The 15,194-nt window shown below is 39.1% G+C and overlaps 1 long non-coding RNA gene across 5 annotated transcripts in view; it reads right to left on the bottom strand.

The window, feature by feature from the left end:
- The window catches only part of LOC101941604 (uncharacterized), a 184,677-nt gene extending 173,434 nt beyond the window's left edge, over nucleotides 1-11,243 (bottom strand). For all 5 annotated transcript variants that reach the window (XR_010598809.1, XR_010598811.1, XR_010598812.1 and 2 more), the window contains exons 1-2: nucleotides 10,787-11,243; nucleotides 9,960-10,135 (exon numbers count right to left, since the gene is read on the bottom strand). This is a non-coding gene — a long non-coding RNA (uncharacterized LOC101941604). The remainder of the gene's footprint in view (nucleotides 1-9,959; nucleotides 10,136-10,786) is intronic.
- Nucleotides 11,244-15,194: the final 3,951 nt, after the last annotated feature.

Genomic DNA, 15,194 nt, shown 5'->3' with positions numbered 1-15,194 from the left:
TTTTTAAGAGAAGGATTATATGATCCAGTTGAGTTTGTGCTAAGCCCAGCACTTCCACTTTTACTTGTAATGCACTTGATTGCACAGTGAAATACGGTTTATATCAAATTCTCTTTCACATGAATTAAATTTCAGCTGAACACGGTTTCTCTCATAATGAAAGTCTCAGTTGCTATAAGCAACTATGTTATATCCAGTAAAAAATGACTAGGAAAACAATCCTTGATTGGATAGTCAGAACAGGGCATGGGGTTTTAAAAGAAGAAATACATACATACCCAGATGTGGATAAGAGTAAAGTGGTGTTCAGTGAAAGGTGCTAATGGCTACCATAAAGGGGTCACTGATTTAGAACCATTCAGTAGGACATTGTCCATAGAAAGGGTTGACGATGGCATGCAGTAAAACCTCCCTTGGAGAGTTAAGGGCATTGTGTTGGTTAAAAGCAGTCTGCTGGGCTTGACTGTTGGATCTTTCTGAGCATCCTTGTGTTGCACAGCTGCCCAAAAGCAGCGGGTTAATGACCTGAACCTCTTTTCCGAACCATGCAGTTTGAGGGACTTGGACTAAGTGCAGGGGCAAAGGGAAAGAAAGGGGCACAGAGTAGGTGGATCTGTTTGAATTTTATGACTGCCCTGGACAGACAGAGACCCAAAGTAGCTATTTCCTGGGACCGGGCAACAGTGTCCAGCCTAAGGAATCTGTTAACAAGGGAGTTGTCCATGTGCAGTTTGTTACCACCTGTGCTCAGGAAAATAGGAAATGTGTTCATGTTGTAAATAAACAAATTACAGTAAGAGAAATATCTGCCTTTCCATTGTTACCGAAATATTGGGTCCACCTAGCTGAGAGCCAATAACAGCCAGACAGGGATAAGGAAAAGTTGCTTTATTCTGCAGAAGAAAGGAGAGCTTTGAACCTTGGTATAAAAACTTTGTTTTACACACATTTTACAGATTTTTTTATACATATTTAGACAAAGGTTTTTGCAGTGTTAACACTTGGTTGGTGGTGGTTAGACCCGTGCTTTTGCTATTTGGTCAGTGAAAACCGGCTTGGGACCAGCTTTAACTACCTTAAGGCCTTGAAGGGAAAACAGTTGAAAAGTTCAGGCTACTGTGTACTTGAAGTGTTTGCTCTCTTTTAATGGCCGCTGGTTGACATAAAGGCTGCTCTGTTAAGGGGGGGGGGGGGGGGGGGTCACTAGTAACTTTTACAGTCCCCCCCTTCGGGCCTGACAAATTTAAAAATTATCAGGCCCGCTACGCAATTTGCGATCAAGCTGGAGGGACAGATACTGAGTTTTTTTATGGACAGCAGAGCTTTTGATTATAGCATTACACAGGCATTTGGCACATTGTATTATTATTTAGATAAATAAATTATTTTCTTTCTATATGTTAACAATTGTTTGAAAGAGCTTTGTAAACCATGATCCAAGGTCTGGAAGGAGGTTTTTAAAACTAAAGGTGTGATTAAGAAATACAGCACGGAAAACAACAGCAGCATTTTTAATGGCTTGTAAATTCTGCTTAATTAAGCCGGAATGATTAACATAGAAACAACATTTTTTCCCGATGCGAGCACAAGTCCCCCCCTAATTGGTTTATATGCTTGGAAGGAGCATTGAGAATGTTTGCACTTCCACCCAGAAAGTTTTTAAGTATGTTTTTATGGCCACAGATCAGATGGTACTCCTGATGCGTCTGTAAGGGCAGTGGGCCAAGCTTAATGCTTTAGATTATTCCGAATGGCCATTAGATGGTTATTCAGGCAATTTTGAATTTCTGAACATGCTAGATTTCACTGCAAAGCCTTTCCAGCCTCAGTGATATTTAATACCATTTTTGTCAGCAACTTTTGGGTCATAGAACTAAGGGCAGAGATAACATGTAACTCACCAATTTCAGCCTGTACCTGGGTTAGCTGTGCCCCAGTTTCTTATGTTTTGGTTTTTAAAAATATTTTAAACTGCTGCTGCACTATTGGCCCCATCCCATAGGGATCCGGTTAAGTCACTTTTTTTGGGGGGGGGGGGGCTGTCCAGAAGGCACAGCAGAGCTAGAAGGAGAAATAGGCTTATTAGTCGGAGAGTTTTTTTGAGGTGGAGGGTTTTTTTTTGTTTTTTTTTGTTTTTTACAGTGAGAAGCATGGGTTCAGGCAGGTAGTTTTTGGCACTTTACAGCGGTGTTGTTGGTTAACAGGACTTGGAAAGGGCCTTTCTAGTGTGGAGCCAAAGCAGTCTTTTGTTGATGGACTTTATATAGACTTAGTTATTTGTTTTAATGAATGGCAGGGCTGCTAGGGTCCCCCTTTTCTTGGCTGTTAGCCAAGTCTTAGCTGTGGGCAGTGTCCTTGGATGGGGCCAGCATTTTATTTTTGGACTGAACTTGCTAACTAATTTTTTTTTAGTTAATTTTTTTTTTTTTTAATTTGGCTTTTTTTAATTTACAAAGGAAACTTTAATTTATTTATATATATATATATATATATATATATATATATATATATATATATATATATATATATATATATATATATATATAAAAATAAATTAATGAATACATACACATTGCCATTATACAGTATATTAGTTTTATTACTTAATGTATGCTATGTACACGTTTTTAGTAAAATAACTTTATTACAGAGCTTTGGAGCAACAAACCAGGACAAGCACATCCACCTTTGAGGAGTCCACTCGATACAACCTCCTGTGTCCAATAGCTTTCCTTTCTTCCCAGCCCTCTGGCTAGAAATTTGAGGTAGCCAGAAGGATCCCATGGGCAATATGGGGAATGGGTTAACCTTCCATGTCCTTGGTTTCAAAGACTGTTGGTATGCAAATTTTAACAACAATTTTGGCCATAGAACACAAATAATTTGTATTGTGCCAGTAAATGCATGGTACATTGAATGCTATTTAGCTGGCATCCGTTTTGTTTTTTTTTGATGATTTGAAAGACAAAAAAGAACAGAGGTCTCCCCTTCTGGGCAGTTAGTTATTGCTTAAAATATTTTTTTTTAATATACACATATTTTTGTTGATTTTAAGGCAAAACAGAATTACTTTATATTTTTTTGTATTTGTTTTATAGGCAGCCCAGGTTTTAGTGGCTTCTACCTTATTAGTTAGAAAATTGCATTAATACAGATGCTTTTTGGCTTGCTTTCTGCTGGATTTCTGCTCCAAACAAGAAACCGACCTACAGGACCGCAAAATCAGCTATCACTTTCCACAAGGACATCAGCGGAAGTACTGTTAACTAGTAGGAGCCTAGCTATGATAATTATCATCCACAGCCAGATTTACTTACACACACACACACACACACACACACACACACACTTCCTCGAACGATTAGAATGAATAGCATGGCTTATTCTGAGTAGCACCAACCACCTGTACTGTCCTCATTGTGTGAATATAGTGCTGTTCCTTCCTTTCCCCCCAAATTATTCATTCTTGCACAGAGATCAGATTTCAGCCCCATAGATCCAATCCTGATCTCAGATAAGTAAAATATCCTATTAAAACCTTGTGCGGTACGTGCATATATAGTAGCTAGTTTTATGAGACAAACAGTAAAACACTCAATTCCTACATCTATATACTCAGAATTCTTTTCTGAGTCTGTTTATTACTATTATATTTATTATTAAAGATTTAGCCTCTGAAAAGCTAAACACTGAATTACATTAGATAATTTTCACTGTTTGTAATAAATTGTTGGGAGCCTTTGCTTGTTCTTTATAAATTCCCTCAAATTATCCCATTCCATAAAATGAGACTTATAATGGCTCAACTTTAGTAGATTTTAAATTAATACATAAGTATTTATATTATAAAACATTCCTTCTACAATATAAATGTGTTAGCATTCCTTGTACAGTTGTTAATCTAATTCAGACACACAAACTATTATTCCATATTAGAATTTCACTCAAATTGTGCTGCACGAGTCGTTTATCCTTTGTTATTATTTGAATTACCATAGTTCCTACAAGTCCTAGTCATGGACGAGGAACCCACTGTGCTGTACAAACGTAGAACAAAAAAGACGATCCTTACCCAAAGAGTTCACGATCTAATGAGACAATAAGAGGAGACAAGCAAACAGACAGCAGGGGAACACAAGGAAAGAAGAAGACAGTATTGGTCAGCATGATAGGCATTGGTCTTGACACACCAGCAACCCAGTCATTGTCAAGTTGTTTGCAGGCATGATGGCAAGAGCGTTTTAAGTAGGGATTTGGAGGAGGGTAATGAGGTAGCTTTTTGGACATTAACAACAAGCATGTGGGGCAGCATGGTAGAAACCACGAAGGTGCTTGTTTGAAAAGTTAACAAGAGAGCTATGGAAAATGACATCATGGGCTGATTGGAGGAGAGACTCAACATCTCAGAAGTGAATGAGAAATTATATCCAGTATAGAGATAGGTCCTTGAAAGGGAGAACAAGTAGCTTATGTCTGAGGCAACAGAGAAGGGTTGGCCAGTGGAGGGATGCAAAGATAGGGGTCACGTATTCAAAGTGCTGAGCTAGGAAAATTATCTTTGCAGGAACATTCTAAATGAGTCTGAGCAGGGCAAGATTGCTCTAAGATGCTGCAGTAATTGAGATAAAACCCTTACAGTTATGTTTCATGCTGGAATATTTGGGGACATGCTAAATTTAACCAGAAAACAAAACAGATAGGTTATGCTAAGATCAATGAGATCAAGCAATATTTTACTGTTGGGGCTATCAAATATAACCAAAGGAAGGTTATTTTTGTTCACCATATGTGCATGCATCTACATGGATTATTTAATAAAGAATCTACTTTTCCCTGCATTAACTCTTTAGCAACAAAATAGCAATCCACAAAATTGTTGATAGTGATTTGAGATTTGGTCTCCTTCTCTCATAGAAATACCTCTGGAAGTGCATGCACAGGCAGGGGAAGGAGACAAGTAGTACAGTTTTCCTACCTCAACAGCTCATGTCTCAGGATTAATTATTGTCTCTCCCCATCAGTTTTCCATGGAGTCGGGTGCAAGAACAATTTCATGTTTTCCCCACTCCCAGTGTGCCCCCCTGTACCTGCAGAGGCGTCCCTTTGAGGTCTTAGGCAGAAGGATGTTGCTACAGCGGCAGGGCCGACGGGGGTGCGGGACCGGTACAACTTACCGGGGCCCAGCGGTCCGGAAGGGGGACCAGGGCCCGACTTCTCTCCCTCTCATCGGCCCTGTTTAGCCAGTCTGCCCTTGCTGGGGGGCCCAAACCTGCTCTCAGCGGCCCTGTACAGCGGTAACAGACCCTCAGCCCAGCAGTAGGGGCTGGAACCATCAGAGCAAACTTTCCATGCCCCTACTGTTAGCCAGTCTATTTGGCCCATATCAGCCTAAACCATTACTCATCTCCTGTATTCTGCTTCCTGCTCCACAACACTTAAAGTGAACATTGCTTTTTCAGTAATGTGAAGCTATTCCATATTGATAGAAATCATCACATTGAGAGAAAGTGTTATTTCTGTATTTTAGTAGCAATTTATAGAAAAAGGGACGTATTCTATCATCAGTGTTGTGCCCATGACATGTGTTCCAAACAAATAATAAACCATGCTATTAGTAGGCATGTCCTGATGTTTCCCTAACACAAAAAACAAATAAAAAAAAAAACCACACACACACACACCACTTTTCAATTTTCGTACAGCAATCTATTGTAAATGAACCAACAGCATAATTATGAGTATTAGAGTAGGCCATTTTTAGTTTAAGGACACTCATTTTCTCTGTCTGTCTTTTCAGAGAGACAATGTTGCATAGAAATCAAAAATTGATAAGTTTCTTTTACATACATAAAAAGTTAGAGTAATTTATAATATGGCCAATCTTTATATTTAATTTACAAAATCTTCGCTCCAAGTTTACCCGGCCCTATTATTTTTAATCTAGCAGTCCATGAACGTATGAAAAAATGTTTTTAGAATTATGTAGTATTTTGGATATATATTCTTCCATCTACTAACTCCTCTCCATCCATCCCCGCAACTCATTTTAATGATGTTTTTTGACACTAAACCCACTGGATTCTGTATATAAAAACATACATTTAGGTCCAAGATAATCAAGTGTCCATGTTTTCTCTGTTGGGTTTGAATGAATGTTAGCACGTTCAAGGGACCTAATCACTAAAAGCTTGCCAGCCACAAGGTCAGTTCACTACAATTCCATCACAGTCTCTTTCTGTCTTTCTGTGCACAAACAATTACAAGCTACATTTAAAAAGATAAGCATAACTAGACAGAGCTGTCGTGGTTGACACACTTGAGCCTAATTATAAATGGCACCATTTACCTGTGCAAACAAGCAAATATTTGCCCTTCTATTTGCCAGAGTCTAAATCTCTGGTGAACACCTAGTTTCAGTTTTATACCTCCACTTTACAGATGACAAAATTTGCTCTACAATCAACCCCCTTTGGTTTCAACTTATCAGAAATGTTACAATGGTTCCAAGAAGCAGGCGGCTTGTTCTTTGTATTTTTCTACTCCAATATATTCTTAAGCCTATTGTAATGGTTTCTGGCATCTGCTATCTTGCTAATATGAAAAGTAAGGACAAATGAAGAAAAAATGTGTTTATATTTCATTATGATGAGGCAGAGCCCCATCTGCCTTGCTTGCTGTGTTAACAATTTGTTTATCTATTTAGCAATATTACAAACATTTCTAAGCAGAACTCAAGATACATATTTTACTGTTTCATTTAAAACATTCAAGCTTGAGCTGTGGTTCAACACTTAAATGTTAAAAAAAATTGGAAACAGACAAAAATACATTTGAAGATTAAGCAAAAAAAAAAATCCAATAATCTTAATAAAAAGTCTTTCTTGTCACAACACTATTCCCTGCAGTGGTAAAAACATGACAAATCTTGATATCAACATTTTGAAGCTAAAATGTATGATAAGTTCAAGAATATATTCTTTTGTTTGGGAATGAGCTACATGATTAGCTGGCATTATACCACTTTAGGCTATTCCAAAGAAGCCTCATAAAACAGATTAAAAGTTCATTCTGTAGAGTTTTGTAATTTATTTATTTTTATGTTCTTTATTTGCATGTGTGATCCTTGGTTGGGCTGAATATTTCTTTTTAATAATCAGAGTATTTTTATAGTACTTTGCCATACTTTTACTGGAGGGTATGTGTATTAGCAAGAGGAAGACTCTTACGCATGACATCTGCATTTAACAGCCATAAGCCTTGCAAGTAAAAAGCCCTGCAAAGATACAAAAATTTGGATCTGCATCCAATCCAGATCTGCGGTAATTAAATTTTATCTGATTCACGATCCACACCTGCACCCACACCAGCAGCTTCTATAGCAGCAGTTTTTAACCAGGCTTCCGCGGCCCCTTGGGGGAGCCACCAGCCAGCTTCAGGGGGGCTGCAGGGCCACGGCATCGGAGCCCGGTGTCCTGAGCCTCCGGCCAGGCCCCCAGGCTCTGGCTCTGCGGGTGGACCCCCTGAAACCATACCCCCCAGGAGGCTGCAGACTCCTGTTGAGAACTACTCTTCTAGATCCCTGTGCATATAAAAAATTTTTGATCCACATCCGCCATCTACAAAGATGGTAAGCAAAGAACCACATCTGCGGCTATAAAGCGAATATTTGCGGATATGCAGGGCTCTACTTGTTAGCCACTACCTGGCACTAGTTGCTGTATTTAATGTATTTTCTTTAACAATCTTTCACAATCAGGTATGAAACACCATGATGTAGTCCAATGTTGATTTTTCTGAATGTGCACTTTGAGGCTGATTGGAATAAAATCCAAACTAAGTTTGGTCCGGTTGTTCGCAACTTTCACCTGTAACAATGCCTCAAACCCTTTCTTCACAGAAGTCATGAAGATTTTGGACAAGTCCAGATGCAGTGGACCTGCCAAACATTATCTTTTTAAGATTTATTTTTACGTTTTAATCTACCAGTCGATGGTCTGACGCGCAGTCTGCACTCGGGAAAATATTTGTCCATTGGATGCTTGAACTCCAGCATACAAGTATCTTGTTTATGTAATGTTTGCCATGCCATCAGGTGATATCCATGTATAAATACACATCTAGGATGTTGGGTGAGGATGATATTTGTAATGACCAGACAATGAGAGCAGCAGAAAGTGACTAAATTACTTCCTCTTTCAGTTTGTAAACCCAGATAATTGAGTCCCATTACTTCTTTATGAGCACTTATAGCTCCAACTTTCACCCTTGTTACTGGAGACCTGAATGTGATGTCTTTGCTTGGTAGTTTAATGAGCATCTCTTCAAACTGTTCATAGGACTTAATCGTGTTGTTGTCAGCTGCTGTTGTAGAGGCACAAACCTATGTAATCGATATAGTGACTAGCTTCACTTAAAGGTGAATTTTAATTGTTCTGTCACTGATTGGATTATATCCAAGCATATACTTTGATGTCTCCTTGGACAAGATAAATGCAACCCCCTTTTCTCAGAACCTGAGTGGTACACCATATACCCATCCATCATCATAAAGTGACTGCTACTGTTCTATCCCAGCTCTGAGATTCCACATATATCTATCCTGCTCAGTATTGTGACCAAAGAATTGGAAAGATGCTTCACTTCAGTCTATGGGTTGAAGTAGCAGCTATACCTCTCCTTGCCAATTTGTCTCAGAGGTCTCTGGTCTGACTCCAATGCCACATTCATACTGGCCTATGGAGAGCTGGCGTAGAGACTCAACACATGAAGCTAGAGGTCCCATTACAATTGTGATCAGTGCACAGAGCCCTATCGAGAGACTAAGGCTAGGTCTACACTACCCGCCTGAATCGGCGGGTAGAAATCGACCTCTCGGGGATCGATTTATCGCGTTCCGTCGGGACGCGACAATCGATCCCCGAATCGACGCTCTTACTCCACCAGCGGAGGTGGGAGTAAGCGCCGTCGACAGAAAGCCGCAGAAGTAGATTTTGCCGCCGTCCTCACAGCGGGGTAAATCGGCTGCGATACGTCGAATTCAGCTACACTATTCACGTAGCTGAATTTGCGTATCTTAAATCGACTCCCCCCTGTAGTGTAGATGTACCCTCAGTGTTGCAGGGGACTTTGTTTTACCCTATAGGAACAAACCTATGTGAAGTGAACAGGGTTTTTTTGCAACAGGTTATTGGTTTTAAAATATTTTTATGATATATTGGAAGTGGTCAAAAGTTTTGTGCAAAAAATCTTTATTTTCCCAATGAAAATCAGATTTTTAACTAAACTTATATTTTCATGGAAAGTGCCTGCTTTCCTCAAACACGATAATTAGATATTTGTTTTAAACTAACTTTTTTGGGCAGATTGTGGGGATTTTTTGGCTGCAGAAAACCGTTAAATTTTCATTTTTGCGATGAAAAGTCAAAATTTTCAGGAGAACATTCCCACCCCTCCATTTTCCTATCGTTTGTAATAAAGACACAGATATAACATAAGGAGACAATTAAAATGGAGCAGTTCTAAGTACCAACACACAAGCCTCTAAATGGTAGTCAAAGAAAACAGCTCCACTAAGTCAGCCAGCGGAGGGAATATTTACATCTGGGTAGATCTCACATACTACACAGGAGAACAGTTTGGCATATACACGAGCTGGTTCAACACATTCTCCCCTAATTTACATTCTTGAGCTTGATGAGTTAATGGGAGAGTACACAGGTTTTAAAATGTATTTCTGTGCAGCAAGTAAAACATTTTATTGCACATGGCCTGTATCCACACAACTACATCAAGAGGAAGCCTAGCAATCCTTTTCAAACTCGGGGGGAGGGGGAATGGAGGGGAGGAGAGGGAAGTCACAGCCAAGTGAAAGATGATAAAGGTGAAACTCCAGTATAGGGGCTGCGAACATCACACATTAAACTGAACACACATATATTAGCAATTATTAACTCCCTTACCTGCAAAATATCATAGAATGCTGCAGCACTGATGCATTGCTGATTTCGCTTCAGCAATTGCCCTTCAATTACTTCCAGTGGTTACCAGCCTCTCATAAGTAACATTGATTCAGCACACCAGAATCAACCCTTCTTATCAGTCTGGAAGGCTGAGAAATCCAGAGTGGCAGCAGGAGCTGTGTATTTAGCAAAGAGGTTATATCAGAGGGAGAGAAATCAGCTTGAAAATGTGCAACTCCAAGATATTTTTGCAGTTTATCAATGAAACCTCTGCAGAAAATCCCACCCAGTAAACTACATATATATATATATATATATATATATTTTGGTTAGATAGCAGAAGAGGAGTGAGATACAAAAGTGAGATGGAAAACGAAAGAGTGAATTTTCTCTCTTTTAGTATACATTTAATTTCCTCCACTCGCACCATTTAATTGTTATTGTGAGGTTTGGTGGTAGGTGGGGAGAGGGACATTTTTAGTTCAGATTTTATATGAAGCATTCAGAGTCTCAAAGTACATATATTAGAACAACCAGCTTCATCAGTTTTATTTTTCAGTGCATTAAAACTACTGAGACAGCAACAGAACAGTGATTAGACTAACCAGACTTTAAATCTAGGAGTCCCTGCACTCCCAGATAAGTAAAAAATGCAGTATGTAGAAAGGTTTGTGGAAGCAATCAAGTGGTGGAAGGTGTATAAATTATATAATACCACATCTATTGCTATGTGTTGGCAAACAATGAGGAAAAGTTGGGGGGGCATACCATCACACCCACTATTATTGGAACCCAAAGAGCAATACCATCTTACTATTACTTCTTACCTGCAGTTCCTTTACCACTTCTGTCTGCTTTCCTACTGCTGGTTTCTCTCTCTGGTCTCTGGGATTCAGGGTTGCATGTTGTCAGTTAGGCTCATTAAGATATCCTATTACACCCTAGCTGCCTGATTGCAGGCAGAGATGCAGGTGAGGGTTCCTGTCTGAAGTCTCTGCCCAGACTGCAAAAGGATCTTGATGTATAAGGTAGAATGTTTACTCCTTAGCTGCTATGCATGATGTTGAATTCACAAACCTTGGTTTTGGGGGAAAATATCATGCCACAGTTATATATTCCCTCTCTTGTTTCCCTTCATTCCTTCTCCCTCCCCCCCAAATACTCAATTAAATGCTCTTTGTGGCATTGACAGCATCCACACTTAGCAAACAAATGAAATAAACAATAATCATTAATAATAATAAACTGGATGCGCCACCCTACATGCTTCCTTTCCTTTCCTTTCCTTCCAATCCTTTCAAACCCAACCAGGCCTGCATTTGCTCAGCTGTAATGTGCTGTGCATTAATCTAATTATACGATACAATTGACAGTAGTCAGGCTTCATCCAAACCACAGTTTACTTTAAAATCAATATAAATCAGAAACAGCAGCAAGCTTCCTGCATGAAACAAAAAACAGGGCTAACATCATTCACGTTAAAATTGGTAGAAGCACTTTATAAAAAATAAATGGAAAGAACACTAAAACACATATTTAGGTGGACAGCAATTTTGTCATCCATCAGAAACAGTGTACTGAGTCTGTGGGACAGTATCATTAAATGTTAAAGAAGAGAATTTCAACCCCCCAGGTTTCCAATAACATGGAAGCTTCTGAATGGATGAGATCTGAAAAGACATAGCATGAATGACAGCCTCAAGAATCCCAGCTCTTAATCATTTTGCACCTTTGTCATTTTTTTCTTGCTCAATGGAAAATTCACAATGTCAAACAGAATGAACACATAAGACATGATTAGACAAAATGACTGTGCTTAAACTGCAGAAATAGACATGTTTTGAATTCTAATTTTTCCCTAGGTTTGAAGTAGAATCCTTCTGTATTATCTGCAAGTGAAAATTACTCTAATTTTAAATAAGTGGAGTTTGTCAGCTTTGCAATGTTCAGATCTGCTGCTTCTAGACTCTAGTGAAGTTTTCTTAATTTATTATATTATTATTTCATTATTATTGTGACATTTAATGACCAGATATGTTGTAAGCAAATAAAACAATGGAAATATGACTAAAGGTTAAGCAGAATGCTGCTAATTAAAAACAAATGGAACTTGCTACTTCATATACATATAAAGCCTCATCCAACTCCTCCTGAAAAAAAAAATGCTAAGATTTTTCAAAGGAAATTCAATGGGATGCTTAGAAAACTTTAGCCTAAAGATTTTCCATTGACTTTAATGGGAACTGGATCAAGCCTCTATAGGTACCTGTATAACACATTGGTCAGATCCAGACTTCCCCATACTTTGGGGTGTTCTGATCTAAGGTTTTGGTTGGCCTATTATAGAAACTGAAAATTTTGACTCCAGATTTGGATCTGAACTTTGCCAAATGTGTGAGTTTGGTATAGGTGCATTTCTTTGTTTTGGATAGGGAACACCTACCCAAAAGCCTACTGGCAGAGGATCTTTATAACAAGAGGGGGGAAAAAAAGAACATGGCTAGACCAATGGTTTAGTAGCTCATTTCACTGCCATGTAGGAAAAAAATGGAGGACTTATTTCCTAGCATTGAGGAGTGGGTGGAGACATGTGAGTGTATGTTTTGGAGGAAGTATGTGGTCAAACTAGAAGTCTGGGACTTAAGAGATATAGGTTCAATTCCTGACTCTTGTAGACTCCCCATATGACCTGTACAAATGACTCTGCCGTTTTTTTGCCTTTCCCATGTAAGCTCTTTAGGGCAGGGAGGAAATGTAGAGAAGAGTTGTAGAAAAACATTTCAGATTATGTTATTGGATGCTCCCTCTGTTACAGGCCTTCACAATTATTTTGATTTCAAGGTTTTTCTATAAAAACCTACTCTTTCCTATCTATCTATCTATATCCCCTAGTATTCAGAAAGAAGGGTTTTGACTATTTCCTGAATGCATATTGTAGCAAGAGAGCTTAACCAAAAATACTTAAGCAACTCAGTCTGACTGTGGAATAATTATTAACACTTTAAATGGCTGGTAAATGTTCATCGATTCATTGAATATGCTCATGATGGAGAGATGCAATATTAATCAGAACAAATGGTACAAATGAGAATTTTTCTAGCGTCCTCTTTTACTCCATCCATACTGGTAGTATTCTTATTGTTACAACACATCCCTGTCCTTTAGACTACAAACTCTGATGGCTGAATCCTTCTACAGATGTTTGGCACTCACTGTTTAGTGTGACAGGCTGGCTGGAACAGTGGCAGCTCAAAAGAAAAAAAAATGCTCAGATAGTTTTAGGCAAAACGTTTCAAAACTGAGTGCCTAAAACTAGACTCCTCAATCCACATTTAGATATCTTAAAAGAAGTGACCTGATTTTTTAAAAGCACTGCACTCCTGAAGCTCTTACTCATTTTAATGAGATTTGTGGCCACCCAACTCTGCTGAAAATCAGGCCTCTTTTAGTTAGTTGTCAAAATATGGATTTAAAAGCCTAACTTTAGGTTCCCACGCTTGACTTTTTTGGCCTTATTCGATGAAGAAGTTCACAAATCTGAGAACCAACAAAGACACCTTCATTTATCTTAGCTTCACTTAACCTTGGAAATTTTCCATGGAGGTACTTGAAAGCTGCTTGTGTTTTGTCAATGGCCTTCACAAAGTTCTTCATCAGACCCAGCTTGATGTGTAAGGGTGGTAACAAAATCTTCCTTGATTCAACAAGTGGTGGATGCTGAACACTTTTCCTCCCAGGCTCCAATGACTGTAGGAGTGGCCAATCTTTCTTGATGTAGTGGGAATCTCTTGCACGACTATCCCATTCGCAGAGAAAACAGCAGTATTTTGTGTATCCAGTCTGCAGACCAAGCAAGAGAGCAACAACCTTCAAATCGCCACAAAGCTGCCACTGATGTTGGTGATAGTTTATGCACTTCCAAAGTTGTTTCATGTTGTCATAGGTTTCCTTCATATGGACTGCATGACCAACTGGAATTGATGGCAAAACATTGCCATTATGCAGTAAAACAGCTTTAAGTCTCGTCTTCGATGAATCAATGAACAGTCTCCACTCATCTGGATCGTGAACGTTGTTGAGGGCTGCCATCACACCATCGATGTTGTTGCAGGCTACAAGATCACTTTCCATGAAGAAGAATAGGACAAGGTCCTTTTGACAGTCACGGAACATGGAAACCCTAATATCACCTGCCAGGAGATTCCACTGCTGTGATCTGGAGCCCAACAGCTCTGCCTTACTCTTGGGTAGTTCCAAATCCCTGACAAGGTCATTCAGTTCACCTTGTGTTATGAGGTGTGGTTCAGAGGAGGAGGATGGGAGAAAATGTGGGTCCTGTGACATTGATGGTTCAGGACCAGAAGTTTCATCCTCTTCCTCGTCTGACTAAAGTGAGAATGATTCTGGTGCATCAGGAACCGGCAGTCCTTCTCCGTGGGGTACTGGGCGTATAGCTGATGGAATGTTTGGATAATGCACAGTCCAGTTTTAATTCTTTGACACACCTTTCCCAACTGAAGGCACCATGCAGAAGTAACAATTGCTGGTATGATCTGTTAGCTCTCTCCAAATCATTGGCACTGCAAAAGGCATAGATTTCCTTTTCAACCACTGGCGAAGATTTGTTGCACAAATGTTGCAGCATATGTGTGGGGCCCACCTCTTGTCCTGATCTCCAATTTTGCAGCCAAAATAAAGGTGATAGGCTTTCTTAACCATAGTGGTTATACTGCGCTTTTGTGATGCAAAAGTCACTTCACCACAAACATAGCAGAAGATATCTGCGCTGTTCACACAAATACGGGGCATCTCTGCTCACTTTGGCTAAACAGAAATGTGTCCCTTTACAAAATCAAACACTGACAAATAAGAGAGCATGACACTGTATGATTTCTAGAGCTGATATAGGGCAATTTGTTCAGCAGAGTGATGTAAGTTTCATTTTGATTGCATCATCCATGACTTCTAGGAATACGATGTTGCAATTCATATCATGTATGATGCAATACCAGCTTCAGATTGCATCATTCATTGTTTTGCCTAAAAAGCAAACCCAGTCATAGATTTATTCATATGTCCAAACCCAGTCATAGATTTATTCATAGATCCAGTCAAAGATGTATTTTAGTCATTTCTGGTTTAAATTGAGATCCCTTCCCTTTATAACTCACTTATCCTCCACCATTCCCAAGTCAAGGGTCGTATATACTGACCTAATAGCATATCTTGAAAACT

Source organism: Chrysemys picta, chromosome 2, assembly GCF_011386835.1.
Source record: "Chrysemys picta bellii isolate R12L10 chromosome 2, ASM1138683v2, whole genome shotgun sequence".
In the NCBI taxonomy this organism is placed as follows: domain Eukaryota; kingdom Metazoa; phylum Chordata; order Testudines; family Emydidae; genus Chrysemys; species Chrysemys picta.
The sequence above is the reverse complement of the archived record's forward strand: the minus strand, read 5'-3'. Positions and strand labels throughout refer to the sequence as shown.